Raw genomic sequence first — 7,602 nt, 5'->3', positions numbered from 1 at the left:
CGAGCCGGTTGGGGCTAGATGAACAGGACCCCGTGGAGGGCTGGATGAACAGGACGACCCCGTGGAGGGATGGATGAATAGTAGAAGGTGGAGGGGTGGATGAACAGTAGCTCATTGAGGGGTGGTTGAATAGGAGACCGTGGAGAGGGGTGGTTGAACAATAGCCGGTGGAGTAGTGCGCGGTGGAGGCTGGATGAACATGAGCCTATGGATGAACAGTCACATGTGGAGGCTAAAGGAGGTTGACGGTGGATGAACAGTAGCCTGTGGAGGCTGGAGGAGGTCGATGGTGGAGATGAACAGTATCCCGTGGAGTCCCGTTTTGCGGTATGCCACACCCCTCCTGATGAACAGGACCCCCGTTTCGACTGTAGCGCTCCGACACAAGTCTGTTTCGTCCGTTTTGCGGTACGCCACACCCCTCCCGATCAACATGACCCCGTTTCGATTGTAGGAGGTCCAACACAAGTCCGTTTCCTCTGTTTTTCGGTACGCCAAACCCCTCCCGATGAACAGGATCCCGTTTCGAACGTGGCCGGTCGAACACAAGGCCGTCTCCTCCATTCTGCGGTACGCCAGGCCTCGTTTCCATCTCTTGTTCTATCCGAGCCCTCCCAATGAACACGACGACGCATTCCATTCCGACCCAGCCGGTTGGCTCCCCATGAACATGACGACGACGCTGTTTCTCCGTTCCGACCCAGCCATGTACACGAGCCCTGGCCGTACGTATGCGTGAGTAGGCATTTGAGACCCCTTCCGTATGTACGTATGTGGCCATATTTTCTTTCTTGCACACTGACCGCTGTACGTACGTGTACATGCTACGTGTGCGCCTCTACTACGACACTTGCACGCCTCTACATCCACCAGTATGTACGTACACGTTCGCGACTAGAATGACAATGCTACGTACGCTTCAACAGGGTGGGTCCCGACTGTCAGGCACTTCCTTGCGTGCGAAGATGTAGATGGTGGGTCCCAACAGTCAGGGGGGTGAATCATTTTTCCCCGGACACACTTCCTTGCGTGCGAAGATGTAGCTGGTGGGTCCCAGCAGTCAGGGGGCGAATCGGTTTTTCCCCAGATGCACTTCCTTGCGTGCGAAGATGTAGTTGGTGGGTCCCAGCAGTCAGGGGGGAAACGTTTTTTTGCGAAATACAGTGGCCCATCCGGTGGGTCCCAGCTGTCAGGTGGAGGGATCATTATTTTCCGCGTAATAAGGAGGCACTTCCTTGCTGCGGTCGTGGACCTAGCTGTCAGCCTCTCCACAGATAGTCCACGTTTGATGGAAGTCGTTCCTTGACCATGTTGACCCCGCCGCGCCGAGAGCACCATGGTGGTGGACGATGGCGAGGCCTAGGAAGGGGACGACACGGAGCCGGGGAAGACGCGGTAGTGGATGCCCACGCGGAGAGGAGTACAAGGGTTCACTGGTTCGGCTGCGGTGTGAGGCTGCCGTCGCCGCAGATTAACAAGGGGTGTGGGTGAGTGGAGGGATGGCCTAGCCAGCGGTGGGAGTAGTAGGGGGCGGTGAGGCCTCCACAACAGCATAGCTGGCCACGGGAGGCAGGAGCAGGCGGCACGACCGATGCTACTTTGGGCTGCTGGAGCAAGAAGACCAGAGGTTGAAGAAGCACGATCGCCGTTGGATGGACATCATACGGTCACTGCAGCTAGAATCGTTTATATTGACTAAGTTGACAAAGCCCTTGGTACGCGTCAACTTAGTAGGCCCACAGGTCAGCTTCCAAAATGGTGCGCCCCAGATGTCAGGGGGAGGAATCATTTTTTGGGCGGGTGAAGCTAGAATATCTGAGATTGAAGAAGAAGCACGGCATCCGTTGGATGGACATCCAACGACCACTACTGCTAGAACCGTGTGTTGACTATAAGTTGACAAAGCCTTGCATACGCGTCAACTCTTTTTTTAGGGGACGCGTCAACTTAGTAAGGCCACAAGTGTGTGGCTGAGAAATTATAGCCCATTTGAGATTTGTAAGAATGTGCAGCCCATTTTTGAATTCTAATGGAATTTACTACATCCCATCTACAGTTTGTTAAAAGTACATTCCATTTCAACCAACCATTCAAATTAGAATTCAATAAAATTTCCCACATTTTGATGGGATCCAAAATATTTTTATCTCGAAATTTCTAGTCAAATTAAATACAGTTTCAATATAAATTTATATTACGTAAAAATCCAACAAAACATTGCGCTCACAACAATTAATGAGATTTAAATTTTCAATACCCAAAAATAATATTTTATAAAGTAATTAAGTGTTTGGTGCATTTTTTTATAGTTACTGCCCAGTTGTTATAATTACATCCCATTTATTATTTCTTAAAGCCCATTTTCTTGTTAAGCCTAATGCATCCCTCCTAGGAAAGATTTGCAGCCCAGCGGGGCAGAGAATAACAACTTGACCTTGCCTGGGTATTTCTAAAAAACAGTATAGCTGGGCTAGCCATTTTCAGCTTGAAAAAAGTTAATATCTGGGCTGGATATCTGGCCCGGGCTAGACGGGCCACAGCCCGCTAATACGTCTCCAACGTATCTATAATTTTTGATTACTCCATGCTACTTTATCTACTGTTTTGGACTATATTGGGCTTTATTTTCCACTCTTATATTATTTTTGGGACTAACCTATTAACCGAAGGCCCAGCCCAGAATTGCTGTTTTTGCCTATTTCAGTGTTTCGAAGAAACTGAATATCAAACGGAGTCCAAACGGAATGAAACCTTCGGGAACGTGATTTTCTCACCGAACGTGATCCATGAGACATGGACCCTACTCCAAGAAGTGCCAGAGGCGGTCACGAGGGTGGAGGGCGCGCCCCCATGGGTGCACCCCTACCTCGTGGGCCCCCTGTTGCTCCACCGACGTACTCCTTCCTCCTATATATACCTACGTACCCCCGACAGATCCAAAACGAAGCCAAAAACCTAATTCCACCGCCGCAACTTTCTGTATCCACGAGATCCCATCTTGGGGCCTATTCCGGAGCTCCGCCGGAGGGGGCATCTACCACGGAGGGCTTCTACATCAACACCATAGCCCCTCCGATGAAGTGTGAGTATTTTACTTCAGACCTTCGGGTCCATAGCTAGTAGCTAGATGGTTTCTTCTCTCTTTTTGGATCTACAATGTTCTCCCCCTCTCTTGTTGAGATCTATTCGATGTAATCTTCTTTTTGTGGTGTGTTTGATGAGATCGATGAATTGTGGGTTTATGATCCAATATTATCTATGGAAAGTATTTGAATCTTCTCCGAATTCTTTTATGTATGATTGAGTTATCTTTGCAAGTCTCTTCGAATTATCCTTTTTGGTTTGGCCAACTAGATTGGTAGTTCTTGCAATGGGAGAAGTGCTTAGCTTTGGGTTCAATCTTGCGGTGTCCTTACCCAGTGACAGAAAGGGTTGCAAGGCACGTATTGTATTGTTGCCATCGAGGATAACAAGATGGGGTTTTTATCATATTGCATGAATTTATCCCTCTACATCATGTCATCTTGCTTAAGGTGTTACTCTGTTTTTAACTTAATACTCTAGATGCATGCTGGATAGCGGTCGATGAGTGGAGTAATAGTAGTAGATGCAGAATCATTTCGATCTACTTGTCTCGGATGTGATGCCTATCTACATGATCAGTACCTAGATATGCTCATAACTATGCTCAATTCTGTCAATTGCTCAACAGTAATTTGTTCACCCACCGTAGAATACTTATGCTCTTGAGAGAAGCCACTAGTGAAACCTATGGCCCCCAGGTCTATTCTCATCATATCAATCTCTATCGCTTTATTTACTTGCTTTGTTTTTACTTTGCCTTTTACTTTTCACTTTGCATCTATCTATCAAAAATACCAAAAATATTATTTATCATCTCTATCAGATCTCACTCTCGTAAGTGACCGTGAAGGGATTGACAACCCCTAATCGCGTTGGTTGCGAGTAGCTATCGTTTTGTGTAGGTACGAGGGACTTGTGCGCGGTCTTCTACTGGATTGATACCTTGGTTCTCAAAAACCGAGGGAAATACTTACACTACTTTGTTGCATCATCCTCTCCTCTTCGGGGAAATCCAACGCAGTGCTCAAGAGGTAGCAAGAAGAATTTCTGGCGCCCTTACCGGGGAGGCTCATGCAAGCAAGTCAACCATACCAAGTACCCATCACAATCCCTATCTCTCGCATTACATTATTTGCCATTTGCCTCTCGTTTTCCTCTCCCCCACTTCACCCTTGCTGTTTTATTTGCCCTCTCTTTCCCAATCTTGTCCTCTCTTTCCCGTTTGCCTTTTTCCCGTTGCCTTTCTGTTTGCTTGTGTGTTGGATTACTTGTTTCCATGGCGCAAGATAATACCAAATTGTGTGATTTCTCGAATACCAATAATAATGATTTCCTTAGTACTCCTATTGCTCCTCTTAATAATGATGAGTCTTGTGAAATCAATACCGCTTTGTTGAATCTTGTTATGAAAGATCAATTCGCCGGCCTTCCTAGTGAAGATGCCACTACTCATCTAAACAATTTTGTTGATTTGTGTGATATGCAAAAGAAGAAAGATACGGATTCTTGGAAAATAGTATTGTCAAATTGAAGTTATTTCCGTTTTCACTTAGAGATCATGCTAAAATTTGGTTTTCGTCTTTGCCTAAAAATAGTATTGATTCTTGGAACAAGTGCAAAGATGCTTTTATCTCTAAGTATTTTCCTCCCGCTAAGATTATCACTCTTAGGAACGATATCATGAATTTTAAACAACTTGATCATGAGCATGTTGCCCAATCTTGGGAAAGAATGAAATTAATGCTTCGCAATTGCCCTACTCATGGTTTGAATTTATGGATGATCATACAAAAATTTTATGCCGGATTGAATTTTGCTTCTAGAAATCTTTTAGATTCGGCCGCGGGAGGCACATTTATGGAAATTACGTTAGGAGATGCTACAAAATTGCTTGATAACATTATGGCTAATTATTCTCAATGGCACACCGAAAGATCTTCTAGTAAAAAAGTTCATGCTATAGAAGAAATTAATGTTTGGAGTGAAAAGATGAATGAACTTATGAAGATGTTTGCTCCTAAAAATACTCCTCTTGATCCCAATGATATGCCTTTGTCTATGTTTCTTGAGCATAATAATGAATCTATGGATGTGAATTTTTTTGGTAGGAATAGTTTTGGAAACAACGCGTATAGAGGGAATTTTAATCCTAGGCCTTATCCTAGTAATCCTTCTAATAATTATGGAAATTCCTACAAAAACTCTTATGGAAATTTTAATAAGATGCCCTCTGAATTTGAGAGTAGTCTTAAAGAGTTTATGAATTCACAAAAGAATTTTAATGCTTTACTTGAAGAGAAATTGCTTAAAGTTGATGATTTGGCTAGGAACATTCATAGAATTTCTCTTGAGATTGATTCTTTAAAGCTTAGATCTATTCCTCCTAAGCATGATATCAATGAGTCTCTCAAAGCCATGAGAATTTCCATTGATGAGTGCAAACACTACTAGGAAAAGGCCTACTAATGGCGCACCGGTTTTGCCTACTAATGGCGCACTACCGGTGCGCCATTAGTAGCACGCCATTAGAATTTTTTACTAATGGCGCACCACTGGTGCGCCATTAGTATCTGGTATACTAATGGCACACCTGCCAGTGCGCCATTAGTATGTAACACCATGCGCCATTAGTATGCCTCCTGGGGGGCCATATGTAACCATGTGCTTTGTCACACTAATGGCGCAATCTGCCACGATGCGCCATTAGTATCCTTTGGCATACTAATAGCGCACTCTGCCTTGATGCGCCATTAGTATGAATATTTGTTTTTTTTGCTTTTCTGATTTTTGCACAGGTTACAAAATATATTATTGGACATAATATAGACAGCAGCACACAGCAACATCAGATTCATCGAATCCAATAGAAGATTAGTCTCCGAATACAATTCATCATATTAGTCTCCGAATTCAAAAGACCGAACAAAGATAAAACATTACAAGTCTCAAGACCGCAAGTATCGAGTTTGTCTTCACATTACAAGTCGATATCGATCATCTAAACTACCATCACATAAAAGAGAGTTGTGGTCATCACGATGAGCATCATCGCGATCAAACTGGTCCTCATCCGGTTCCTCCAACGCTCCCTCCTCTCTCCCTCTAGATAGCGGGCATATCTAGATTCGGCCTCCGCCCTAGTGGTGTACCCTTTGTAACTGTTACCGCTGAAATGGTGAACCTGTCTCCGACACTCCTCCCAGTCGTCGTAGACTCCGGGAACCTTACCCTTGTACACGACATACGACGGCATCTCTATGCACAAGCCAAACAACAGACAATACATAAGCAATATGTAAGTATGCAACAAAAGGATCGAAAGAGAAAAGCAAGACATTAATAGCCCGATTCATGGTCCTACTAATAAATACCATCGATTACATCTAAGTTGAACGACTGTCCAAACCAAAGAGACATACGAATTCATTAAAGTTTAATTACACCATGAGCTAATCAATGTTTCAGAACTACACATCACTACTTTCGACTCGACTCATCGGACAGGAGCGTGGATGAAGCCGCCGTCTGTCATGATGGTCATGAAATCGCGGTCGTTGTCACCCTGCATTTGTAGCGTTTCATCTATCTCACTGTTGGACGGTTGATATCTGACGAAGAACTGCCCCGAGGTATGAAGGACATCTTGATGGATGATGTCCGCAAACTCCGACTGGATGCGAAAGAATTCTTGTCTGAGGTCTGCGTCCTGGACTGCCGACAAGCTCGCAGCCCAATCTTTGAGATTATCTGGTAGCAGAAGTTGATGATGGTCCCTTATGATCGCCCGCATGTGATGGAGGGCGTAGTAGGCATCCTTCTGACCGCCAGGCGGCTGCTTGACACAGCAGAACTTCGTATTGTGTGAGAACATGTGCTTGCCGTACTTACGAACTGCCCTGGTAAAGGTGCCTCCAGATTTGGCGTAGCCGGGGAGAACATCATCAAGAACTTTCTTGACATTTGTGTAGTCTATCTTGGAGTACGGTTCGGGTCGAAATACGTGGCCATGGAATATTTCGGGCTTAAGAGGATGAGTGTGCAATGTGTGTCACTGCACAGAACACGGAATGTTAGAAAAAAAAGAACAATCAAAATCTAAGAAATCATATGTTACGGGGCGGTTAAGGGATGACTTACTCGGGAAAGTAAGCCACAAGGAAGTTATCCTTATCTGGGTTTGCCAGAATGACGCCTTCAAGGTGTGAACTCGCAACTTGGCGGTCCGCAGCGCTGTTTAAGTGCTTGGCACGCATGTAGAAGGGGTCGACTATCACGATGTCCGGGGTCTTGTCTCTAATGATCCGCATCTCCATACTCAGCGAAAACAGCCGAACGAAGGTGTAGTGCAGTGGATGAAGGTTAAACATAGCAACGATGTCATCAAACCGCAGGACGATCGTACCCCCGATGTCGCCATCCGCAAAGCCCTTGCCCTCTGGCACCTTGGCCATGAAAACCGGGTATGCCACATCATTCTCTCTCAGACGCCGCTTCTCCAAAGAAAGAATGCTGTCGTGC

Source organism: Triticum dicoccoides, chromosome 4B, assembly GCF_002162155.2.
Source record: "Triticum dicoccoides isolate Atlit2015 ecotype Zavitan chromosome 4B, WEW_v2.0, whole genome shotgun sequence".
In the NCBI taxonomy this organism is placed as follows: Eukaryota; Viridiplantae; Streptophyta; class Magnoliopsida; order Poales; family Poaceae; genus Triticum; species Triticum dicoccoides.
This window is presented reverse-complemented; position numbering follows the sequence as displayed.